General features: G+C 40.3%; 1 protein-coding gene, 1 non-coding gene and 1 pseudogene across 4 annotated transcripts in view; 1 reads left to right on the forward strand and 2 right to left on the reverse strand.

Annotated features, from left to right (window-relative positions):
* MMP24OS (MMP24 opposite strand) overlaps window positions 1–27,613 on the reverse strand; it is a 120,138-nt gene that overhangs the window by 29,123 nt on the left and 63,402 nt on the right. The window contains exon 6 of one of the 3 annotated variants that reach the window (XR_014832252.1): window positions 24,337–25,265. The exons of the other annotated variants lie outside the window; for them this stretch is intronic. The gene's annotated coding sequence lies outside the window, so the exon portion shown is untranslated. The remainder of the gene's footprint in view (window positions 1–24,336; window positions 25,266–27,613) is intronic. 3 annotated transcript variants of the gene reach the window in all.
* LOC146395279 (U6 spliceosomal RNA) lies at window positions 615–715 on the forward strand (annotated as a pseudogene).
* Window positions 8,749–8,855, reverse strand: LOC146395280 (U6 spliceosomal RNA). The gene has a single exon (XR_014832977.1). It is a non-coding gene; the product is annotated as a U6 spliceosomal RNA (small nuclear RNA).

Here is a 27,613-nt window from a genome sequence, read left to right on the forward strand (position 1 = left end):
ACTCACAGTAATAGAGAGTAGAATGGTGATTACCAGGGACTTGGGGGAATGGGGAGATGTTGGTTAAAGGGCACAAACTTTCAGTAACAGGATTAATAAGTCCTTGGGACCTAATGTATAGCCTGACAAAAGTGTTAATAATAGTGCATTGTATACCCGAAATTTGCTAAGAGAATATATCTCAACAATTCTCACCCCCCTCCAAAAAATGTAACTAGGTAAGATAACTGATATGTTGATTAGCTTGATTGTGGTTATCTTTTCACAACGAATATATATATATATCAAAATATCACATTGTATATCTTTGCTTTTGTTTTTTTGTTTTGCTTTTTAGGGCCACACCTGTGGCATATGGAAATTCCCAGGCTAGGGGTCAAATTGGAGCTGCAGCTGCAGGCCTATGCCACAGCCACAGCAACACAGGATCCAAGCTGTGTCTGTGACCTACACCTCAGTTCACAGCAACTCCAGATCCTTAACCCACTGAGAGAGGCCAGGGATCTAAACTGCATCCTCATGGATACTAGTCAGGTTCATAAATCTTAAATATATACAATTTTCTATTTGTCAATTACACTTCAACAAAGTTGGAAAAATTATAAATGTGAGTGGATTAACAATCTGATCAAGATCTTGCTTTGGAATGATACAGAGATTAGCATGGCCCCTGCACAAGGATGACACACAAATTTGTGAAGCATTCCAAATTTTTGCAAAAGACTGGAAAACTCTAAGATGCTGATGAAAGAAATCAAATATGACACAAACAAATGGAAAAATATACCATACTTTTGGATTAGAAGAATTAATACCATCAAAATGACTGTACTACTCAAGGCTGTCTATAGATTCAGTGCAATCCCTACCAAATTATCAATGGCATTTTTCACAGAATCAGAACAAAAATTTTTTTAATATGTATAGAAACACAAAAGACCCCAAATAGCCAAAGCAATCTTGAAAAACAAATATAGAACTAGAAGAATCAGGGTCCCTGAGTTCAGACTATACTACAAAGCTACAGTCACCAAAACAGTATGGTACTGGTACAAAAACAGAAATCCACATCAGTGGCAGAGGATAGAAAACCCATAGATAAATCCACACACCTGTGGTCAACTAATCTGTGAAACTGGTGGCAAGCATATACAATGGAAAACAGGCAGTCTCTTCAATAAGTGGGTGCTGGAAAAACTGGAAAGCTACATGTAAAAGAATGAAATTAGAATACTCCCTAACACTATACACAAAAATCAACTCAAAATGGATTAAAGACCTAAATGTAAGGCCAGATACTATAAAACTCCTAGAGGAAAACATAGGCAGAACACTATTTGACATAAATCACAGCAATATCTTTTTTGATCCACTTCTTATAGTAATGAAAATAAAAACAAAAATAAACAAATGGGACCTAACTAAACTTTAAAAACTTCTGCACAGCAAAGGAAATCATAAAAGAAATGAAAAGACAACCTGCAGGATGGGAGAAAATCTTTGCAAATGAAGCAACAGACAAGGAATTAATCTCCCAGATATACAAATATCTCACACAACTTTATATAAAAAACCCAACCAATAAAAAAAATGATCAGAAGATCTAAATAGATATTTCTCCAGAGAAAACAGACAGATAGCCAAAAAGCACATGAAAAGATGCTTAACATCACTATTAGAGAAGTGCAAATCAAAACTACAGTGAGGAACTACTTCACACCAGTCAGAATGACAATCATCAAAAAGTATACAAAAGGAGTTCCCGTCGTGGCTCAGTGGTTAACGAATCTGAGGAACCATGAGGTTGCAGGTTTGATCCCTGGCTTTGCTCAGTGGGTTAAGGATCCAGCGTTGCTGTGAGCTGTGGTGTAGGTCACAGATGGGGCTCGGATCCTACATTGCTGTGGCTCTGGCATAGGCTGGCGACTACAGTTCCAATTAGACCCCTAGCCTGGGAAACTCCATAGGCCATGGGAGCGGCCCTAGAAAAGAAAAAAAAAAAAAAAGTATACAAAAAATAAATATTGAAGAGGTTGTGGAGAAAAGGGAACACTCCTACACTGTTGGTGGGAATTTAAATTGGTGCAACCACTACACAGAATAATATGGAGGTTACTTAAACAACTAAATATAGAACTACCATATTACCCAGCAATCCCAATCCTGAGCATAACTGGAAAAAAATAATTCAAAAAGATACATGCACTATTTGCAGTAGCCAAGACATGGAAGCAACCTAAATGTCCACTGACAGAGGAATGGATAAGGAAGATATGGTACATATACACAGTAGAATATTACTCAGCCCTAAAAAAGACAAAATAATGCCATTTGCAGCAACATGGATATACTTAGAGATTATCACACTGAGTGAAGTAAGTCAGACAGGGAAAGGCAAATATCATATGATATGACTTATATGTGGAATCTAATAAAAATGATAGAAAAGAACTTATTTATAAAACAGAAACAAACTCACAGATTTCAAAATCAAACTTATGGTAACCAAAGGGTAAACTGTTGAGGGGAGGGCAAATTGGGATAACATATACACACTACTATATATAAAATAAATAACCAACAAGGGCCTACTGCATAGCACAGGGAGGTATCTTCGATGTTCTGTAATAACTTATATGGGAGAAAAGAACGGATATATATGTATAACTGATTGATTTTGCTGTATACTTGAAACTAATACAACATTGTAAATCAACTATAGTCCAATAAAAATTTTTAAACCATTAAATAATTATTTATTTATTTATTTGTCTTTTTGCCTTTTCTAGGGCCGCACCCATGGCATATGGAGGTTCCCAGGCTAGGGGTCTAATCGGAGCTGTTGCTGCCAGCCTATGCCAGAGCCACAGCAATGCCAGATCTGAGCCTCACCTGTGACCTACACCACAGCTCACAGCAATGCCGGATCCTTAACCCACTGAGCAAGGCCAGGGATCGAACCCCAACCTCATGGTTCCTAGTCAGATTTGTTAACCACTGAGCCTCAATGGGAACTCCCAAAAACCATTAAATAATTAAATAAATGAATAATCTAACCACAAGGCAGAGGTTGTCATATTGGAAAAAAAAAATCCAACTCTATGCTGTCTACAGTAGACACACTTCATATTTGAATAGGAAATAGGTTGGAAGTAAAAGGAGGGAAAACTATAAGACAGCTGAAGTGACTATACAAATATCAGAGAAATTAGACCTTAAAACAAAAAAGTTATAAGGGTTGATGAAGCACATTTTATAATGAGAAAAGGATCAATCCATTAGGAAAATATAACAATTATGAACATATATGCACCTAACACAGAGCTTTAAAATATATAAAATAGAAACTAACATAATTAAAGGGAGACATACACAATTCAATAATAAATAGTGGCATATTTAATACTCCATTTTTAATAAAAGCAGAAAGTCAACAATGACACAGAAGACTTGAACAACACTGTAAACCAACTAGACCTAATACACATCTATAAAATGTTTTACCCAATAACATCAGTGAATGCTCTGACAGGTCTGGGCAAATTAAATTAAAAATCTTATGGAAAGTATTCACCATTCTAAATTAAGAACATTTATGATTCATAGGAAGGGGTCAAAATATTAACATTAACAGGGGTATAGAAGAAGTTGATTCCAACCTTCATGGATGACTTTGAAGGGTTCAAGACTTTAGTGGAAGAAGTAAGTGAAATTAGAAACTAGAATTAGGGAGTTCCCGTCGTGGCGCAGTGGTTAACGAATCCGACTAGGAACCATGAGGTTGCGGCTTCGGTCCCTGCCCTTGCTCAGTGGGGGTTAATGATACGGTGTTGCCGTGAGCTGTGGTGTAGGTCGCGGTGCAGGTCACAGACCCGCATTGCTGTGGCTCTGGTGATTCGACCCCTAGCCTGGGAACCTCCATATGCCACGGGAGTGGCCCAAAGAAATAGCAAAAAGACAAAAAAAAAAAAAAAAGAAAAAAAAGAAAAAGAAACTAGAATTAGAAATGGAGGCTGAAGATGAGAGTGAATTCTGTAATTCATGATAAAATTTTAATCATGAATTTTAGGGTTATTGCCTAGGGATAAGCAAATAAAGTGGTTTCTTTTTTTTTTTTTTTTTTTTTTTTGTCTTTTTGCCTTTTCTAGGGCCGCTTCTGCGGCATAGGGAGGTTCCCAGGCTAGGGGTCCAATCAGAGCTGAAGCTACCAGCCCACACCAGGGCCACAGCAACGCTGGATCTGAGCCGAGTCTGCAACCTACACCACGGCTCATGGCAACACTGCATCCTTAACCCACTGAGAAAAACCAGGGATCAAACCCACAACCTCATGGTTCCTAGTTGGATTCATTAACCACTGAGCCACGACGGGAACTCCTAAAGTGGTTTCTTGAGATGAAATCTGCTCCTGGTGAACATTTCTGAAGATAGCTGAAATGACAACAAAGGATTTAGAATATTACATAAACTTAATTGATAAAGCAGCAGCAGAATTTGAGAAGATTGACTCCAACTTTGGAAGAAGTTCTACTGTAGTAAAATGCTATCAAACAATATTGCATGGTACAGAGAACTCACTCGTGAAAGGAAGAGTCAATTGATGGGGCAACCTTCATTGTTATCTATTTTAAGAAATTGCCACAGCCACCCCAACCTCCAGCAACCACCACCCTGATCAGTCAGCAGCCATCAACACTGAGGCAAGACCCTCCACCAGCAAAAAGATTGCAACTCACTTAAGGCTCAGATGATGATTAGCATTTTTTAGCAATAAAGTTCTTTTATTTATTTACTTATTTTTGGCTACATCTGTGGCACACAGAAATTCTCAGGCCAGGGAGCAAATCTGAGCCACAATGCTTGACAATACCAAATCCATAACAGCTAGGCCAACAGGGAATTCCAATAAAGTGCTGTTAAGTTATGGTATGCACATTGTTTTTTTTAGAATAACATTATTGTACACTTAAGAGACTACAGTACAGTGTAAAAATAATTTTATGTGCACTCAGAAGCCAAAAATTCATGTGACTGGTCTTATTGCAATATTCACTTTATTGCAGTGGTCTGGAATCAAATCCATACTATCTCCAAGATATGCTTATAAAGATGTTACAAAGTAACAGTTATATATATATGTATGTGTATATATATAATATATACACACATATATATAATATGAGAAAAGAAGGCAATAGACATTGAAATCAGAGTCCAGCAAAAAAAAAAAAGTTAGTGCCCCTCTGGAAGGGAGTTTTAATTTTTTTTATTATTATTATTTATGATTTTTTTCCATTATAGTTGATTTACAGTTTTGTCAATTTCTACTGTAGAGCAAAGCGACCCAGTCATTCATATAAATATAAATATAAATATATGTGTGTGTACCTATATTTATGTGTGTGTGTGTGTGTATGTATATATTCTTTTTCTCACATTATCCTCCATCACGTTCCATCTCAAGTGACTGGATATAGTTCCCTGTGCTATACAGCAGAATCTCATTGCTTATCCACTCCAATGGAATAGTTTGCATCTATTAAGAGTTTTTAATATCTAAGATACTTTCCAGCTCTAATAATTAGGATTCTAAGTTCCTAAGTCCAGACAGCTGGCATTTGGGCTACCATAAAAGTTCCAAAAGTTCCATTCTTCTTCTTGGAACAACTTCTGAATGTTTGGCTTGTCCCAGTAGTCAGACTGCTGGGGGCTGGTTTGAAGTTTACACAAGAAATAAACAAATCTGGAATAAATCTAAACAAGTGACTCCTTAGCATATTTCTAAGAGCCTCCCTCTGAGTGGATGGCTTATTGTCTTCCTCCGCCTTTTAATTCAGTTCAAATGTATGTTTTGAATTTGTGCCTCCTGCCAGATGTGAGGTTTAGGTTTCTATACTTTATTCTTCTTCCAATTCAATCAACTGTTGCTGGGGCCTATTTTATGTAAAGCATCATGCTAACTGCTCTCGGAGATGCAAAAATGGGTAAACCATGATCCCTGTCAGGAGTTTATAGTGTATAAGGAGAGGCATATAAAACAACTTATTTTCATACAGAAGGTATGAAAATGGTACAAAGTAATTATAAGCTGTATACTGATGGAAAGGGGTCAGGGAAAGCTACACAAGGTCCATTCGTTTCTTCTAGGCCTTGAAGGAAGAGAAGAACTTCATTAGATAAAGAGGGGAAAGGAAGTTCCCTGGTGGCTCAGCAGGTTAAGGATCCAGCTTTGTCATTGCCATGGCTCGGGTGACTCCTGTGGCATGAGTTCAATCCCTGGCCCCAGAATTTCCACATGCCTCGAAAAAGGAGGGGAAGGATTTGTTTTCCCCTCTTAGGCTAAGCTCTTTGAGGGTAGAAATTATACTTTATTTATCCACATGTTCCTGAGATGTCCAGCAAAATACCCAACACAAGGGAAGAGTGCAATACATGTTTGTTCAATGAATGAATAATGAGTGGATTCTGGGTGGATAGAACAACATAAAGGAAAAGAGGGTGAAAGTGCACCTTAGGTTTGCAGCATAGTAAATGGTCTCCTGTGGTTGCTCTGAATGTAGTTTATGTGAGGAAAAGTTGTGGGATGAAATGGGCCATTTGAGTACCAGCTTAAGAAGGCCACACTAAGAAGTGATACTTAATTCAATGGATAGTAGTTAACTAGTTCCTCCTCTAGGGAAATAAAACACCCTCGTTCATCTTTGTAGCCTTAGTATCTAGAACAGTGCCAGGGATTTAGAAGTGAGACAACGAATGGCTAGATGAACGAATAATTTGATGATTTTTGAGAAAGGAAGTTACTTCATCCAGTCTTCTGCTTACTTTAATGATAACAATTCCTCTTATATACAATTTTATCATTACAGAAACATTTTTATTCTGTTATCTCGTTAAAGATTTTATTGATCTGCTGAACAAGTTTATTAGGAAAGGAGGGCAGGTATTATCTGCATTTCCTGGCAGATGTTATTGTTCTCATATCTAGTGTATGGAATCCAAAACTCTCCTTCCTCTGATATCCCTTCCTATACCTGAGGACTGGTGTACATGGACTTGAATCAAACAGCCATGTTGTGGGCAGCCTCAGTCTTGCTCCACACTCACCATTCTCCAGACTTCTCTATATCCCTCCAAACAGATCCGACTCTGCAATGCAGGGATCCTTCACTCACTGCTTAATGGAGAGCCTGGTAAAAATGTTCATCATGTTCCATGCAGCAAAAACTTCATCAAATTCTCCTTTAAACATTTCTGTCCTTCTCCCCAAGATTCCTCACCTGACCCTTCAATTCATCTCCCTCTTTCCTCTCACAATCTTGCCACCCCTTCCCACCAAAACAACCAACCAACAACAAAACCCTTAATGTTTTTTAAGCCTGCCATTTTTCAGCACAAACATTCCTTCCTGCAAAACAAAAGTCCTATTATTTTTGTTATGTTTTGTTTTGAATTGCCTCAAGCATCCTATCTGACGTCTCATTTCATCAGTTACAGATGAAGAGGGAATGAGATTTGGTCTATGGAGCTCCAGAGAACAAATTAATGAATGAGTAAGAGGAAATCAGAGAGAAATAAATGTTAATTCAGTATAACTTTCTTTCTTTCTTTTTTTTTTTTTTTTTTTTTGGTTTGGAAGAAATCTTCATTTCTCAAGTGAAATAAAAATAAAATTGCAGGAGTTCCTGTCGTGGCACAGTGGTTAACGAATCCGACTAGGAACCATAAGGTTTTGGGTTCAATCCCTGGCCTTGCTCAGTGGGTTAAGGATCCGGCATTGCTGTGAGCTGTAGTGTGGGTCGCAGACCTGGCTCGGATCCTGCGTTGCTGTGGTTCTGGTGTAGGCCGGTGGCTACAGCTCCAATTAAACCCCTAGCCTGGGAACCTCCATATACCAAGGGAGCAGCTCAAGAAAAGGCAAAAAGACAAAAAAATAAATAAAATAAAATTGCAGCAAGAGTTGTTACTGGTATGCCTGAGTCACTTTAGGAAAATTGCTGTCAAATCTTTGCTCTTGGAGATGAACTCTTCTCCCCTCTTCACCATTTCCATCTGGACAGTCTGTTTTTCTTCACCCACAACGACACACACACAATTGCAGGAAGAAAAAAAAAATCCAAACAATCGGCAAACCCCAAGTTCTCTAACTAGAGAGGGAGGAAAGGGAAAGAGGCTTGGAAGGACACCCCTCGTGGTGGCTTGTCCAAATGCTGGATTCTCAGCACCGGAATGGCATTGGGATCTGGTCTAGTTTATAGACAAGGAGGCAGGGACAAGTGTAGTGAGTTGGTGACAGATTGAGGGGAAATTCGGGGCCCCGATCCTGTGCTATGACAGCTGCCACTCCAACCTGGAGGGCACAGAATATTCAGTGTGCCAGATTCCTGACGCGCATGCCCTGGCCTCTTTCCCTGGCTTCATTCCACAGGTTTCAACTCTGTGAGCTCTCGCAGCTCTTCCAGCAGGTCAGCTGGCCCTTGGCAAGCGAGCTCACACTGCATGTCTATTTGAGGTGAACTGGATTTCCAACCTCACCACTGCTCTGGGCAACAAAGCCCAGGCTTGGGCTCTACCCCCAAAGCCCCATGGTTCCAGATCTCGTGCCCCCAGGCTGTGAGTCTGTCCCTGAGATGGGACACTCTCCTTTCCCCCCAGCCTGTCACACAACCCACCTGAGCTCTTCCTGTCCCTGCCCAGAGAGAGCTACCTGGGGGTTAGTAACAGTCTCACATAAGTACTAAGAGGAAAATGAAAAATATGGAATACTTCAAGAATTTGTGTGTCATCCTTGTGCAGGGGCCATGCTGATCTTTTCCATACCATTCCAATTTTAGTATATGTGCTGCCGAAGCAGGCACCAATATAATTTTCTAATAGAACAATCCAATAATGGAACTGGTTGCTTTAAAAAGCAGTGAGCTCTCTGTCACTACAAGTATTCAGGCGGGTCAGCTCCAAGTGCTGATCTCTGAAACCACATGTGACAGCCCTGCATATTTGAAAGACAGTGATCCTGTTGGCCCAAATCTTCTCTTCTCTAGGTTAAACATCTCCACCTCCCTCAAGATTCCTTATGTGATATGACTTTTTAGTATCCTATTATTACTCTTCTGGACTTAAACGTGACTTGTCAATTTATGTGAATTTATTTCAAAAATATTTATTGAGTGTCTACGATATTTCAGATATTATCTGAGGAGCTGGGAATGCAGCAGAGAACAAAATGATGACCTTATCCTGGTAGAACTTCCTGTCTACTGGGAAAGAGAGACAATAAACAAGTAAAGTTTTAAAATGTCAGTGATAAGAAGTGCTAGGTAGAAAAGTAAAGGAGGAAAAATAAAAATTAAAAAAAGAAAAGGAGGAGTTCCTGTAGTGGCTCAGTGGTTAACAAATACGATTAGGAACCATGAGGTTGCAGGTTCGATCCCTGGCCTTGCTCAGTGGGTTAATGATCCGGCATTGCCATGAGCTGTGGCATAGGTCGCAGATGCAGCTCGGATCCCGTGTTGCTGTGGCTCTGGTGTAGGCCAGGGGCTACAGCTCCGATTAGACCCCTAGCCTGGGAATCTCCATATGCCGTGGGTGCGACGCTAGAAAAGACAAAAAAACAAAAACAAAAACAAAAACAAAAAAGAAAGAAAGTAAAGAAAAGGAGGTAAGGTATAATCATAAAGGGATCATGTGTGCCAGGGGTTGCTGAGTTGCTGTTTTATTCAGCACAGTCAGGGCAGACCTCTAAAATAGGATGACCGTTGAGCAGAGTTCTAAAGGGATCAAGAGAGTGAGCCATCACATGGCTATGGGAAGAAGAGTCTAATCTAAGTAGATGGGACAAGTGCCAAAGTGCAGAGGAGTAAGTCTGGTTTATCTGGTGAACAAGGAGGCCAGTTTATCTAGAGTGTGTGGGCAAAGAGGAGAGAAGTAGCAGGAGGCGAATCACATAGGGCTTTGTATGCCAATTATAACTACTTTGATTTTTATTCTGAGATGGGAAGCCATTGGAGGCTTTGGAGAAGAGGAGTGACATGATCTGACTTTTGTTTGAAGAGCATTACTGTGGCCACCATGGAAGAAATAGAGCTCAGGAGCAAAAGACACATTCAGGGAGACCCAAGGACACACACAACCTGGTATGAGGCTACTATCATAACATGGGTGAAAAATGATGATGCCATGGACCAGGGTGTCTGCAGTAGAGAAGGTGAAAATACTTGGATTTTGGACATACTAAGAAGACAGAGCTAGGAATTCCCATCGTGGCTCAGTGGTTAACAAATCTAACTAGGAACTGCGAGGTTGCAGGTTTGATCCCTGGCCTCACTCAGTGGGTTAAGGATCCGGCGTTGCCGTGAGCTGTGGTGTAGGTCGCAGACGTGGCTCAGATCCCAAGTTGCTGTGGCTCTGGCGTAGGCCAGTGGCTACAGCTCCAATTAGACCCCTAGCCTGGGAACTTCCATATGTCACAGGTGTGGCCCTAGAAAAACAAAAAGACAAAAAAAAAGAAAAAAAAAAAAAAAAAAGAAGAAGAAGACAGAGTTGATAGAATTTGCTGACAGGTCGGATGTGGGTATAAGAGAAACAGAGGAATAAAAAAGGGACTCTAAGAAATGCAAACTAGGAGTTCCCATTGTGGCACAGCGGAAACAAATCTGACTAGGAACCATGAGGTTGCAGGTTCGATCCCTGGCCTTGCTCAGTGGGTTAAGGATCCAGCATTGCCATGAGCTGTGGCGTAGGTTGCAGATGCGGCTTGGATCTGGCATTGCTGTGGCTCTGGTGTAGGCCAGTGGCTACAGTTCTGATTAGACCCCTAGCCTGGGAACCTCCATATGCTGTGGGTGCAGCCCTAAAAAGACAAAAGACAAAAGACAAAAAAAAAAAAAAAAAAAAGAGAGAGAGAGAGAAAGAAAAGAAATGCAAACTAAAGCCACATTATGATGCCACTACTTACCTACCCAAATAGTATTTTTTTAAAAAAGACAAAACTTGAGAGGGCAGGAAGGAGAGAGGGAGGGAAAGATAGTATTGGTGAAGATGTCAGATAACTAGACCCCTAATACTTTTCTGTGGGTGATGTAAACTGGTACAACCACTTTGGAGAACTGACAGTATCTACTAAAGCTGAGTATATATTCTTCAGGGAAACACGTACATATATCCAATAAAAAATACATAGATGTTTGGTCACAGCAGCATTATTTGCGATAGCCCCAAAGTGGAAACTATCCAAACACCTGTCAAGAATAGAGTGATTGAATAGATTATACCATATTTACATGATAGAATATACAGCAATGAGAATGGACAAACTTATATTACACGCTTATTATGAATACATCTTGTGAATACAATGTTGCGCAAATGAAGCCAGACACACAAAAAAGTATATACTTCCTGATTCCACTTACATAAACTTCAAAGACACAAAGAATTAGCCCATGGTGATGTACAAAGTCAGGATTTGGTGGAGTTCCCATCGTGGTTCAGCTAGTTGACTAGTATCCATGAGGATTTAGGTTCGATCCTTGGCCTTGCTTAGTGGGTTAGGGATCTGGTGTTGCCCCAAGCTTTGGTGTAGGTCACAGATTCGATTTGGCTTGGATCTGGTGTTGCTGTGGCATAGGCCGGCAGGTATAGCTCCAATTTGACCCCCTAGCCTGGAAACTTTTATATGCTGCCAATGCAGCCTTAAAATGACAAAAAAAAAAAAAAGTCAGGATATTGGTTACCCTTGATTAGAAGGGGGAAATGAGGGCTCTGGGGGGTAACGGTCTGTTTATTCATCTGAGTGCTGACAATTTAAATCTGCTCATGCAATTGGTCAGTTAGTTCAGTTGGTTACACCGTGCTGCTAATAAATGTGACCACTTCGTGAACAGTTATTGAGTTATACACTTATAATGTGTATACTTTTCTGTATTAGTATTATGTTTCAATAAAGTCTGAGTTCAAAAGATAGAACCCTGAGGTTTTTGGTCTGGGCAACTGGAGATAAGAGTTGTCATCTGTTGAAAGGGGGAAACTATAGGAGAAGTAGGTTTTGGTGGGAAATAGATCAATTTTGTACACATTAAGTTTGATCTTTAATAAGATACTTATTAACATTGTATTGATACTTTTGAGTATTTACATTCAAGCAGAAATGCTAATCGGTAGTTGGTATGCACGTCTGAAATTCAGGGGACAAGTCTAGGCTGGAGACTTAAATTTGGGAGCTCACCATATAGAAGATGTGTAAATCCATGAAGCTGGATGTGATCACCTAAGGTACAGTGAAGACAGAGAAAACACCTGAGGACCACTCCCTGGGGGTGCTCCAGCCTCTAAAGATTGGGGCTTGAGGGATGCCAAGAAAGGAAACTGAGAAGTGGCCAAGGAGGTATGAAGAGAACCAAGAGAGAGTGGTACTCAGAAGCTAGGTGAGAAAGATTCTGGGAGGAAGGGATGAACTGTAACAGATGTTCCTAGAGGTGGAGTAAGGTAAGGATTGACAATTGATCACTGATGGAGGTCACTGGGGACTTGTAAGAGCAATTTGGGTGGGGTGGTGGGGGCCAAAGCCTTATTGGAGTGGGATCAAGAAAGAAAGTCAGGAAACTAATTTGAGAGAGTGAGTATAAAGAACTCCCTTGAGGAGCTGGCTTGTTTTATAGGGGAGCAGAAGAAGTAAGGTATACAATGGAGTATTAATTAAGGGTATTAGGAAAAGTATGGGATTACGTATCTAAAGGAGGTTGTGGGGTTAAGAGAAGTTTTTTTGTTTGTTTGTTTTTTTTAAGAAGCTGAATAGGAGTCCTCTGGTGGTCTAGTGGTTAAGGATCCAGTGTTGTCACTGCCGTGGCACAGGTTCAACTCCTGGCACAGGTTCGAACTTCTGCATGCCATGAGCATAGCCAAAAATAAAATAGAGAGTTCCTGCCATGGCTCAAACCTGACTGGTATCTGTGAGGACAGGGGTTTGATCCCTGGCCTAGCTCAGTGGGTTAAGGATCCAGTGTTGCCTTTAGCTGTGGTGTAGGTCACAGACATGGCTTGGATCCTGCATTGCTGTGGCTGTGGCCTAGGCCAGCAGTTACAGTGCTGATTCGACCCCTAGCCTGGGAACCTCCACATGCCACAGGCATGGCCCTAAAAAGACCAAAAAATTTTTTCAAATAAAAAATAAAATAGGTTAGGGAGTTCCTGTTGTGTCTCAGTGGTAACAAACCCGACTAGTATCTATGAGGAGGTGGGTTCGATCCCTCACCTTGCTCAGTGGGTTTAGTATCTGGCGTTGCCATGAGCTCTAGTGTAGGTCACAGACACAGCTCAGATATGGTTTCAATTCAACCCTTAGCCTGGGAACTTCCATGTGCTGTAGGTGCAGACCTAAAAAAGCAAAAAATTTAAAACGTTTAAAAATTAAATAGGGTAATTTTTTTTTAAAGAAGAAGCTGGACAATATAGCATGTTTTTATATTTACAGGAATAATCAATATGGAGATAAAATTTGATGATACAGGAGAAAGAAAAAGGACAGTCACTGGAGTGGTGTCCTTGAGGAGGTGAGAAAGGATGAAATTTAAGGCACAAGTAGAGAAACTGACATAGCTGGGAGCATGGACAATTCGTTCACAATAACTGGAGAGGGGAAGAGCAAATGGGTAGAGATGCAAATAGATCTGTAGTTGTGAAAACTATTTTCCCAAAGAATTAGGATGCAAAATTTTCAGCTGAGAGTTAGAGGGACACAGTGATGGTGGTGGCTTGGAAAGAGAAGTGTGAAACAGTCTTCTTGGAGATTGGTTGAGTGAAAGTGTTAGTCTCAGAACTGGACAATAGCTCTGTGGGTACCATTTGACAAGTGCATCATATTTATTCAACAAAACTATTACTTTCTGGGTTTTGTATACAGTGTTTTCTTTCCATCAGGTTAATCAAACTTGTTAATGAAAATGTCTGATTTTTACACCAGGTGTTTGCCAGATGGAGTGAACCCACGCTAGACTTTCTCTGTCACAGATTGCAACTAAAATCTTTGACCAAAATATAAAACAAAACAAAACAAAAATGGTCTGAAGACTGAAAAGTTAATAACAGAAGATGGATTGGAGAGAGAAGCCAAAACTTGAAGACTGTTCACTAAGGTGAATTTCCTAGTGGTATTTGTTTTTTGTTTCTGTGTTTTCTCCTTTCTCCCCTGGCTTTCACCCAAAGGTGGGCCAAATCTGGGAACTGTGCAATAGATGCAGACAACAAAGACACTAAGAAAACCCCATCTTTCTGTCCAGAGGATCAGAAAAGGAGACTTTGTGAGCTAGAAAGTGTGTGGGGCACTTCTATTTTTTTCTCTTCCAGTCCTGACCCAAGGCCACCCAATTTAGGAAATGCATTGCTGTGGAGGGTGGTGTTGTCAGCATGGTTGACCTAAAACTCTGGAGAAAACCTTCTTTTTTTTTTTTTTTTTTTGGCTGCATCAGAGGCACGCAGAAGTTCCTGGACCAGGGAACAATCCTGCACCGCGGCAGTGACCCAAGCCACAGAAGTGACAATGCTGGATCCTTAACTGCTAGGCCACCAGGGAATTTCAGAAAACCTACTTTTAGACAGAGTATCTGGAAAAGGGACCACTGATGTGTGGATTTTTTTTTTTTGAGGTGTAATTGATTTACAATATTATATGTTTCAGGTGTACCACATACTGATTCACAATTTTAAAGGTTATACTCCTTTTATAGTTATTATAAAATATTCTATATTTCCTGTGCTGTATAATATAACCTTGTAGCTTATTTAATTTATACATGGTAGTTTGTTCCTCTTTATCCTCTACCCCTATCTTGTTCTCTCTCTTCCCTCTTTCCACTGGTAACCACTAGTTTGTTCTCTATAACTGTGAGCCTGTTTCTGTTTCGTTATATTCATTAATTTGTTTTCTTTCTCTTTGTCTTTTTAGGGTCATACCTGTGGCATATGGTAGTTCCCAGGCTAGGGGTCCAATCAGAGAGGTAGCCGCCGGCCTATGCCACAACCACAGCAACTTGGAATCTGAGCCACATCTGTGACCCACACCACAACTCACGGCAATGCCAGATCCTTAACCCACTGAGCAAGGTCAGGGATCAGACCCACATCCTCATGGATACCAGCTGGGTTCTTAACCCACTGAGCCATAAGGGGAACTCCTGTTTTATTTTTAGATTCTACATATATGCAATACTATATAGTATTTGTCTTTGGCTGATTTCACTAAGCATAATACCCTCAAAGTCTATCCATATTGTTGCAAATGGCAAAATTTTATGCTTTTTTATGGGTATTATTCCATAGTGTGTGTGTGTGTGTGTATTTCACATCTTCTTTATCCATTCATCTGCTGGTGGACACTTAAGTTACTTCCATATCTTGACAGTTATAAATAAGGCTGCTATGAACATTGGGGTGCATCTATCTTTTTGAATTAATGTTTTCGTTTTCTTTGGATATATACCTAGGAGTGGAAATGTGGATCATATAGTAATTCTATTTTTAGTTTTTTGAGGACCTTCTATACTTTTCTCCATAGTGGCTGCACAAATTTACAGTCCCACCAACAGTGAATGTGGGTTTCCTTTTCTCCACATCCTCGCCAACATTTGCTATTTGTGGTCTTTTGGATGACAGTCATTCTGGCAAATGTGAGATGATATCCAATTGTGGTTTTGATTTTCATTTCTCTGATGGTTAATGATGTTGCTCACCTTTTCATACGCCTGTGGCTCTCTGTATCTTTTCTTCTGAAAATGTGTCTTCAGGTCTGCTGCCATTTTTTTAATCAGGTTGTTTGGTTTTTGTGTGTGTGTGTGTGTTGAATAGCATGAGCTGTTTATATATTTTGGGTATTAACCACTTATGGTCATATCATTTGCAAACATTTTCTTCCATTCACTAGGTTGCCTTTAGTTTTGCCGACGGTTCCCTTTGCAGTGCAAAATCTCTTATATTTATTTAGGTGACATTTGTTTACTTTTGCTTTTTGTTTCCTTTGTTTGCCTTTGTTAGGGTTTATGTCAAAGAGTGTTCTGCTATGTTTTCTTCTAGAAGTTTTATGGTTTTACAGTTTCCAATCTTATAGTTAGGTCTTTAATCCATTTTGAGTTTATTTCTGTGTGTGGATGTTTTTCAGTGTGGATTTTATTTTTAGTCAGGTATGGTGAGGCCAACTGATCAGGAGATGATTGACATTGAAAAGATGGCCACTGGGACCACAGAGAGAATACTGAGGTCCATCGCAGGCAGAGAGGGGATCCAAGGGAAGCCTTTCCTGTGGCTTTGGAGGGAAGGAATGAGGGAGACAGGATAAGAAAATTTAGGATTGATTCATTGAATAATTTCAAGGTCTCCAGGATTGAGGGGCCCTAAGGTGATTAAGGCAGGAAAATAGTGACCCAGAGGTGACTGGCAGTTTGGGGCTCAGTATTGGCTCATTTGCATATGAAGGGTACACCAGAAAGAGAGGAGTTTCCTATTTCTAGGAATCGGCTAACTCTAGGAGGGGGCAATATTTCCTGGTCAGTAAGGCCCCAGATGTCAAAGCACCAAATATAGAAACTACAAAATGTGATTAATACAGTGAAGACTATGGGGGGAAATCCCTTGGTCTTCTTTGCCTCTTTTCTCTTGCCAGTTCACTTCAGAGGTGGGCTGAGTCATGTGGAACTGTGTGACAGCGTGGGAGCTTAAAGCTCTGAGAGAACCCAACTGTGTAGACAGAGGATTCAGAAAAGGAGGCCTCTGGGAGCCAGAGTGTGGGAGAAATCCCAGGGAAGAGAAAGGAAAAGGGGGACCCTTTCATTCTGTGCATGAACCAATAGAAATCCTGGCTCATTCTCACGCAGAACACACCCAAACAGCTTAGTAGGGGCTTTGGGTACTGAGCTACAATATAAATCACTACCCGAGTCCCAGACCAAACCCTGGGCAGCACATGACAGAGGCAGGTCCAAACAGCAGAGCAACAACTCTGAAAATGAACTGACACTGGAACCACCACCCAGAGGAGGTGAGATAGAACTTGTAGTTTGAACCTAATTGCGTTGATTGACTGTTAATATAAAAATAAATCAACACCCATAAGATTTTTAACAGAACCCAGGAGTCCCACAATATAACATTCCAAATGGCCAGAATAAATCCAAAATTACTAAACATACCAAGAGCCAGGAAAAATGATAAAACTTCAAAGGAAAGGGAAATAAACAGATGCTAATCTTAAAATTAGCCAGATGCTGGGATTACCTGATGGATGTTAAAGCAGCCATTATAACCATCCTCCATGAGGTGAAAGTAAACACCTTTGAAAGGAATGGGAAGGCTGAAGTTCTCAGCAGAGAAATAAAAATTATAAAAAAGAACCAAATAAAAATTATATGAAGTAAAAAGATTTTAGTGGAGGGGCTCATTCGTAGAAGAGATGACAGAGGGATGAATGAGGAAACTTGAAGACAGATCAGCCTGAAGATTACGGAGAAAAAAAAAAAAATAAGGAACAGAGTTTTAGGACCTGTGGGATATTTTTAAAAATTGAATTCATAGTTTAAAACCTTCCAACAGGAGTTCCCATCATGGCACAGTGGAAATGAATCCGACTGGGAACCGTGAGGTTGCAGGTTCAATCCCTGGCCTTGCTCAGTGGGTTAAGGATCTGGCATTGCCGTGAGCTATGGTGTAGGTCGAAGACATGGCTCGGACCCTGAGTTTCTGTGGCTATGGCGTGGGCTGGCAGCTGCAGCTCCAATTCTATCCCTAGCCTGGGAACCTCCATGTGCCGTGGGCGCAGCCCTAAAAAAGCAAGCAAGCAAATAAACAAACAAACAAACAAACATAAATAAATAAATAAAATAAAAACTGCCAACAAAGAAAACTCCAGACCCAGGTGGTTTCACTGCAAATTCTACCAAATATTTAAGGAAGAAATAATATTAATTTACACACTGTCTCAGAAAATAGAAAAACAAACAAACAAACAAAACTTTGCAACTCATTATAGGAGGCCAGCATTATCCTGCCACCAAAATGAAAAAAATACATTATAAGGGAACTATAGTTCAATATTCCACATGGACATAGACCAAAAATCCTCAACAGACTATTAGAAAATGGAATACAGAAACATATAAAAAGGATAATATTTCACTACCGATTATCCCTGGTAATTCAATACATTAAAAAAAATCAATGAATGTAATTCGCCATATTGACAGACTAAAGATGAAAAAAATGCATGATAATCTCAATTGATGAAGAAAACTCACAACAGCAGTCAACATCTATTCATGGTAAAATCTCTCAACAAACTAGAAACAGAAGGAAACTTCCCTTTAAAAAAGGTGTGTGGGGGGGGGTAGTTCCTGTTGTGGCACAGTGGAAATGAATCCAAGTAGTCTCCATGAGGATGCGGGTTCAATCCCTGGCCTCAATCAGTGGGTCGGGGATCCAGCGTTGCTGTGAGCCATAGTGTAGGCTGGCAGGTGCAGCTTTGATTTGACCCCTAGCCTGGGAACTTCCATATGCCACAGGTGTGGCCCTAAAAAGCAGAAAAAAAGGGGGGGGGACACATACAAAAAAGGGCATCATACTTAATGGTGAAAGACTAAAGTTTTTCTCCCTAAGACTGGGAACAAAAAACACAAAAGAATGTTCATTCTCACCACTCCTATTCAATATTATCCAGAAAATTCAAACTAATACAACAAGTCATGGGTTTGGGGCCGGTACAAAAGACATATGGATTGGAAAGAAAGAAAGAAAATTGTCTCCATTAGTAGCCAACATGTTTGTTTATGTCGAAAATTATTTTAAATTTACAAAAGAGCGTCTAGAACTAATTAATGAGTCTGGCAAAGCACTGTATACAAAAGTTACAATATAAAAAATCATCTGCATTTCTGTATACTGGCAATGAGCAATTGGGAAAACAAATTTAAATAAATAGTAATTTACAATTGCATCAAAAATAATGAAATTTTGGGGGGTAAATAGAACAAAATATACGATGAATCTTTATGCTGAAAAACTACAACACACCAATGAAGGAAATCAAGCAAAATAACATGTTCGCTGATTGGTAGCCTCAATTCTGTTGTCAATTCCCCCCACATTGATACACAGATTCAACACAATCCCAATAAAAATCCCAGCTGGATTTTTTTATATATATCAATAAGTTGATTTTTAAAATTTATATGGAAAGACAAAGGAACTAGAAAACTAAAACAATTTTGGAAAAGTAGAACAATTATTTGGAGAACTCACACTATCTGATTTCAAGACTTCTTACACCACTACACTAACAAAGACAGTATAGTATTGACAAAAGGACAGATGAAAAGGACACCATTAAAAAAAAAAAAAGACAACTTACAGAATGGAGAAAATAGTTTCAAACAATGCAACTGACAAGGGCTTAATCTCTAAAATATACAAACAACTTCTACAACTCAACAGCAAAAAAGTCAACAACACAATTGAAAATTGAAAATGGGCAGAAGACCTGAATAGACATTTCTCCAAAGAAAATATACAGGTGGCCAACAAGCACATGAAAAAATCAACATCACTGATTATTAGAGAAATGCAAATCAAAACTACTATGAGGTACCACCTCACACCAGGCAGAATGGCCATCATTAATAAGTCCACAAATAACAAATGTTGGAGAGGGTGTGGAGAAAAGGGAACACTCCTGCACTGTTGGTGGGTATGTAAGTTGGTACAACCACTATGGAAAACACTTAGAACACCATATATAGAACTACCATATAACCCAGCAATCTCACTCTTGAGCATATATCCAGACAAAACTTTCCTTGAAAAAGACACATTCACCTGCATGTTCATTGCAGCTCTATTCACAATAGCCAAGACACGGAAACAACCTAAATGTCCACTGACAGATGATTGGATTAAGATGTGGTATATATACACAATGGAATACTACTCAGCCATAAAAAAGAACAAAATAATGCCATTTGCAGCAACATGGATGGAACCAGAGACTCTCATACTAAGTGAAGTCAGAAAGAGAAAGACAAATACCATATGACATCACTTATATCTGGAATCTAATATATGGCACAAATGAACCTTTCTACAGAAAAGAAAATCATGGACATGGAGAACAGACTTGTGGTTGCCAAGGGTGAGAGGCAGGGAGTGGGACGGACTAGGAATTTGGGGTTAATAGACGCAAACTATTGCCTTTGGAATGGATAAGCAATGGGATCCTGTTATATAGGCTGGGAACTATGTCTGATCACTTTTTTTTTTTTTTTGCTTTGTAGGGCCACACCCAAGGCATATGGAGGTTCCCAGGCTAGGGGCTGAATTGGAGTTGTAGCCACTGGCCTATGCTCCAGAGCCACAGCAACACCGAATATGAGCCTTGTCTCTGACCTACACCACAGCTCACGGCAATGCCAGATCCTTAACCCAGTAAGCAAGGCAAGGGACCAAACCTGCAACCTCATGGTTCCTAGTCAGATTTCTTTCCACTAAGCCAAGTCAGGAACTCCTGTCTGGTCACTTGTGATGGAGCATGATAATGTCAGAAAAAAAAATGTATACGTGTATGTGTTACTGGGTCACCTTGCTGTGCAGTAGAAAATTGACAGAACACTGTAAATCAGCTATAATGGAAACAATAAAAATCATCATTAAAGAAAAAAGGAAAAACAGGAGTTCTCGTCGTGGCACAATGGTGAATGAATTTGACTAGGAACTATGAGGTTGCAGGTTCGAGCCCTGGGCTTGCTCAGTGGGTTAAGGATCTGGCGTTGCCGTGAGCTGTGGTGTAGGTTGCAGATGTGGCTTGGATCCCACGTTGCTGTGGCTCTGGCGTAGGCCGGTGGCAACAGCTCCCATTCCACCCCTAGCCTGGGAACCTCCATATGCTATGGAAGTGGCCCTAGAAAAGGCCCCCCCAAAAAAAACCTAAAGGATAGATGCACAGATCAATAGAACGGAATAGGAAGTCCAGAAATAGATTAACACAAATATGGCCAATTGATTTTTTTACAAAAGTACAATGAGGATTGTCTTTTCAACAAATGACACTAAAGTAACTTGACAGTCATACACAAAAATGTAAACATTGACCTATAGCTTATACTTTCTATTTTAGAATTTTAGTTGAAATGAATCTTAGGCCCAAATGTAAACCTACAAAACTCTTAGAAGAAAGTAAAGGAGAAAAATCTTTTTCACCTTAATTTAGACCAAAAAAAAAAGTTTTTTTTGGCTAAGCCCACAGCATATGGAAGAAATTCAGCCAAGGATCGAACCCGTGTCACAGCTACAACTCAAGTCAATGCAGTGACAACACCGGATCCTTAAACTACTGGATGAAATTCTTAAATGCAAATGAAAACAAAATTTATAAAAGGAAAACTTGATAAACTGGACTATGGGGATAGAAAAAACATTAGTGTGGCCAGGGCTTAAGGGTGGGAGAAGGGTTAACTACAAAGGGTTAACACATGGAAATTTTTAGGGAATGAGAAACCATTCTGTTTGGTTTTTGCTTTGTTTTTTCCTTCTAGGGCCATCCATACCTATAGCATATGGAATTTCCTGGGCTAGGGTTCAAATCGGAGCTGTAGCTGCTGGCCTACACCAGAGCCATGATCCAAGCCACATCTGTGACCTATGCCACAGCTTGTGGTAATGCCAGATCCTTAACCCACTGAGCAGGGCCAGGGATCAAACTCACATCCTCATGAATACTAGTCAGGTTCTTAACCCACTGAGCCACAACAGGAACTCCCTATTCTGTTTTGTAATTATGGTGGTTACATGACTGTGCATTTATCTATATATATATATATATCATATATCATATATATATTCATGGAACTATACATCAAAAAGCTAATGACACTGATGTAAATTACAATTAAGTCGTATGTATGGATACATATACATCTATTATATATATAATATACACATATGAATTTTGAAAGAAGCTTTTCTCCTCTATTACCATCAAGTCACATCTAACAGATTCTGTATTTGTTCAATAATTTTTCTTGAGCCTAAGATTAGGACTGCCCTAATCCCTGTTAATTTTCCATTTTCTCTTACTGTACAGAACCTAGGACTTCATCATTGGGATTTTTTTATTTTTAGTAGGTTACTCTTTCTATCTCAGGAAGTTCCAACTTCTAATATCAGAGCAGTAAATAACACATTTTAGCAGAGACCCATTTATAGGGTTAACCAGCTGTCCTTGTGGATGACAATGAGCAGGTCTCTGAGGGGCAGGGACATAGGACAGATGTGTTTTGATGGGAGGAAAGGGAAAGAAAGGCCTACAGCACAGCACAGCCAGAGGGCACCGGAGGGGTGAGGGCAGTGATCAGAGAGCAGAGATGAGAGCGTGCCAAGAACACATTGTGATAACGTCACAGCTTTGCCTCCAGCGGGCTCTGGACTTAGGCCAGTCTCTTCGTGAGCTTTCATTTCCTCTCTTCTGAATCTGTGAGTCTCTACTCACATCTGTTCCACAGAGTAACAAGGACCCTCTTCCTCTACCTCTATTTATTCAACAAACACTTATAACTGACTCCAACAACACTCTCTTTGGTTTGTACTATATCTGCCTATCTCTTTTGATCCTTGGGAAGGAGAATTAGCCCTGATTTCCCAGGAAGGAAGCAGAATCTCAGAAATGTTAAGTGATTTACCTAGAGTCAACCTTTTTAAAATGTATTCTCTAATTTTATTTATTTTACTTTGTTATGATTTTATCCAGGGTGACATGGTTCTTGTTGTATAATATGAAGTATAAATCTAAATTACTTTTCTCCATATTGTTACAAATTACCCTCCCTGATAGTCACCCTTTTAATACCAAGGCCCAGGCTCTTTCTATTATCTATACTCTGCTGCCCCCTACTGTGCACATAGCATTAGGTACTAAATTGCAGAGACACAACACATGGTGGCTACAAGCTGAGTGTGTATTTGTTCATTTAACAAATATTTATTGAGATCCTATTATGTACCTGAAATAAAAGACGGGCTTGGTCCTAGTGCTTATGGAGTTTATGATGTAGAGGGGGAGAGAGAATTACATGAATAATTATATACTTACGATTTGGATGAGTATTACGAACTACAAGGGGCTAGATGGGGGTATAGAGTAGGGGTGTAGAGGTGTGCAGCCTAGTCTGAAGGCTTAAGGGAATCCTGCATGAAATGTAACCCATTGGAATTGAATATTTATTGTCTATGGAGGAGGATAAGGAGATATCAGGGATGTTGCCCAGGTTTCTGCCATGAACTGAGCAGATAGAATACTATGAGGATGCCTAGCGGTAGATGAAATTCTGAATGGAAAGAACATGAGCTTAGCTTTGGGTCATTTTTTTTAAGTTGGTAAATTCTGTGGGACCTTCAGGTATAGATGTGGAATAAACAACTGGATTTAGGAGGTGTGGAGCAAGGTCTTAGGTGAGAGATAGAAATTTGGGAGTTGCTGGGATGCAGATGGTATTTTAAATTGTGGTTAATAGATGAAATCTCTTAGGGAGAAAAGAACAGAAAGAGGAAGGGAAAGTGTGCCGAGTGGCTGGATTATGGGGCTGGAAAAAATCACTCAGTGCCTATTAGAATTCATTTTAAGTATTACTTTTGAAGAAAATAATGAAGAAAGGTTCATATGGTGACATAAATTGCTAAGAATAAAAATAACCAAAGGCAGCAAAAGAAAAAAAAAAAGGAAAGAGAAGAGGGCTTATAACTGCCATGAGAACCTTCTGAATTTAGAATGTTAATTGGAAGAGATGGAACTAGAAAAGGAAACTTAGAATGAGGGACCAGAGAAGCAGGAAGGAAAATCAGATTGTGATGGTGCAAAAGCCAAGGGAAGAGTGTGTTTTAAGAGGGAGACGGTCACCTGTGGTGGAAGTTATGAAGAAAGCAAGTAAAAATAAATACATAAGATTTTAAAAAGAAATCAAGGAGTTCCTGTCGTGGTGCAGTGGAAACGAATCCAACTAGGAACCATGAGGTTGTGGGTTCGATCCCTGTCTCACCAGTGGGTTAAGGATCCAGCATTGCTGTGAGCTGTGGTGTAGATCACAGATGCAGCTCAGATCCAGCGTTGCTGTGGCTGTGGTGCAAGCCGGCAGCAACAGCTCTGATTAGACCCCTAGCCTGGGAACCTCCATTTGCCTTGGGTACAGCCCTTAAAGGACAAGAAAGGAAGAAAGAAAGAAAGAAAGAAAGAAAGAAAGAAAGAAAGAAAGAAAGAAAGAAAGAAAGAAAGAAAGAAAGAAAGAAAGAAAGAAAGAAAGAAATCAAGTAAAAATTATTTACCTGACTCTCGTGGTAAAACTGAGGTTCAGTTGAGGAAGCCTAGAGGTTGGAAAGACTGGGCCAGGTTCTCCTAGAAAACCCTCCAGAGGATACCATGGTGTTTTGTCTTGAACCAATGATCTTCATACTATTTTTTTCACATACCACCTAAAATAATTTTGATAAATAATATTACCCCATAATTAAAGGATGTTTCCCCCAAAACTATCAACAAAATGAAAAGGCAGCCTACTACATGGGAGAAGATATTTTCAAATGATAAATCTGAGAAGGGGTTAGTATCCAAAATATACCAAGAACTCATATAACTCAACATCAAAAAAGCAAACAATTCAATTTAAAAATGGTCAGAGGGGGAGTTCCCATTGTGGCTCAGTGGAAACGAATCTGATAAGCATCCATGAAGACGCAGGTTTGACCCTGGCCTCAATCAGTGGGATAAGGATCCGGCATTGCTATGAGTTGTGGTGCTGGTTAAAGGCACAGCTCAGATCTGGCGTTGCTGTGGCTGTAGCGAAGGCTGGCAGCTGTAGCTCTGATTCGACCCCTAGCCTGGGAACCTCCATATGCCGTGGGTGCAGCCCTAAAAAGAAAAAACAAAACAAAAACATCAGAGAGCCTAAATAGACATTTTTTTAGAGAAGACATACGGATAACCAACAGACACATGAAAAGATGCTCAACATCACTAATCAGGAAATGCAAATCAAAACCACGATGAGATACCACCTCACACCTGTCTGAATGGCTATCATCAAAAAGACTACAAGTAGCAAGTGTTAGTGAGGATGTGGAGAAAATGCGATCTTCATGAACCAGTTTGGGGATGCAAACTCATACAGCCACTATGGGAAACAGTACAGAGGTACCTCAAATTTTCAGAAATAGAACTACCATGTGATCCAGCAATTAAACTTCTGGGTATTTTTCTAAAAAAAACAAAAACATTAATTCAAAAAGATATATACACCACAATGTTCATTGCAGCATTATTTACAATAGTCAAGATATGGAAGAAACCTAAGTGTCTATCGACAGATGAATGTATAAAGAAGATGCAGCACATATATATGATGGAATATTATTCAATCATAAAAAGAATGAAATCTTGCCATTTAAAACATGGATGGGAGCTCCTGTTATGGCTCAGTGGTAACAAACCCAACTAGCATCCACAGAATGCAGGTTTGATCCCTGGCCCCACTCAGTGGGTTAAAGGATTCAGCATTGCCCTGAGCTGTGGTGTAGCTTGCAGACAAGGCTTGGATCCAGCGTTGCTGTGGCTGCAGTGTAGGCTGGCAACTACAGCTCTGATTAGACACCTAGCCTGGGAACCTCCACATGCCGTGGGTGCAGCCCTAAAAAAGAAAGAAAAAAAAAAAAAAAAGACAACATGGATGGGCAGACCTACAGAGTATTATGCTAGATGAAATGTCAGAGAAAGACAGATACCATGTGATTTCACTTATACATGGAATCTAAAAAACAAAAATTAACAAACATAACAAAACAGAAACAAACTCAGAGATACAGACAACAAACAGGTGATTGCTAGAGGGGAGGGGGGTGTGGAGATGAATGAAATAGGTGAGGATGATTAAGTACAAGCTTCCAGTTATAAAATAAACGAGTCACAGAAATGAAATGTACAACATGGGGAATACAGTCCACGATACTGTAATAGCTTTGCATGGTGATGGATGGTAACTAGACATTGTGGTGACCATTTTGTGATAGATAGAAATATCAAATCGCTATGTGGTGCACCTGGAACTAACCAAGTGTTGTAGGTCATTATACTTCAATTTAGACAAAGAGATGGGAGTTCCCACTGTGACTCAGCGATAAGGAACACCACTAGTTACCAAGAGGATGCAGGTTCAGTCCAATCCCTGGCCTCGCTCAGTGTGTTAAGGATCCAGCGTTGTCATGAGCTGTGGTGTAAGTCACAGACATGGCTCGGATCCTGTGTTGCTGTGACTGTTGTATAGGCCGCAGTTGCAGCTCCCGTTTGACCCCTAGCCTGGGAACTTCCATATGCCATGGGTGCGGCCCTAAAAAAAATAAATAAACAGGGGAGTTCCCGTCGTGGCGCAGTGGTTAACGAATCCGACTAGGAACCATGAGGTTGCGGGTTTGGTCCCTGCTCTTGCTCAGTGGGTTAACGATCCGGCGTTGCCATGAGCTGTGGTGTAGGTTGCAGACGTGGCTCGGATTGGATCCCGCGTTGCTGTGGCTCTGGCGTAGGCCCGTGGCTACAGCTCCGATTGGACCCCTAGCCTGGGAACCTCCATATGCCTCGGGAGCGGCCCAAGAAATAGCAACAACAACAACAACAACAAAAAAAAAGACAAATAAATAAATAAATAAACAAACAAAAGATGTTTCCGTGAAACTGGTATTTTTAATTGTCCTTTGGTACCTCCAGGCAGTAAGATTCAGGCTGGCCCAAGATATGCCTATTTGTTTTGTTTTGTTTTGTTTCTTAGGGCCACACCCGGAGCATGTGGAGGTTCCCAGGCTAGGGGTTGAATCAGAGCAGTAGCTGCTGGCCTATGCCACAGCCATAGTAATGCAGGATCCAGGCTGCCTCTGCGACCTACACCACAGCTCACAGCAACACCAGATCCCTAACACACTGAGTAAGGCCAGGAATCGAACCTGCATCTTCATGGATGCTAGTCAGATTCATTAACCGCTGGGCCATGACAGGAACTCCAGGATATGCCTTTCTTATGAAGATTAGCAGAACTACAATTATGAAAGAAAAGCCAGCTTGGAGTCTCAGGCCCAGGAACTTTCTCAGGTAGAATACTACAGAAGTTGGAAATCTGGAAATTAATTCCCTTAAAATGATCAGGCCTGAATTCCCCATTGAAGGTCTTCCTATATCAAAGGGGTATTGCATACCTCCAGTTGAAACCCAGTGTTGCAAAGAATTCGACGCAATCTGGAAATGACTGATGGGGTCAGCTGGACCTGATGAAGTTGAGCCCCCATTTTTAAATGCCTGAAGTGTATCAGGAAATGCAGAGATAAGTATGGGTAGATTGGGGGATCTTCTAAAATCTTTCAGGTTCAGACATCTTTTCCTTCCCCAGGGGACCATCTGAAACTACGTCACGGCTCTTAGAATCTACAGCTAGCCATCAGGGCCTGCTGGCCTCAGTGAAATTAGAGTCCAATGCGATTTAGCAACTTCAAGGTGAAGTGTAATCGTGAAGCGACACGACTGATTCTTTAGAACAGCCACCCAAACTGATCCACTCCAACTCAT

The sequence above is a fragment of the Sus scrofa genome, chromosome 17 (genome assembly GCF_054392235.1).
Source record: "Sus scrofa isolate SSC_HxYL_T2T_F1_AM1 chromosome 17, Sscrofa_HxYL_maternal_Yorkshire_Landrace_v2.0, whole genome shotgun sequence".
In the NCBI taxonomy this organism is placed as follows: domain Eukaryota; kingdom Metazoa; phylum Chordata; class Mammalia; order Artiodactyla; family Suidae; genus Sus; species Sus scrofa.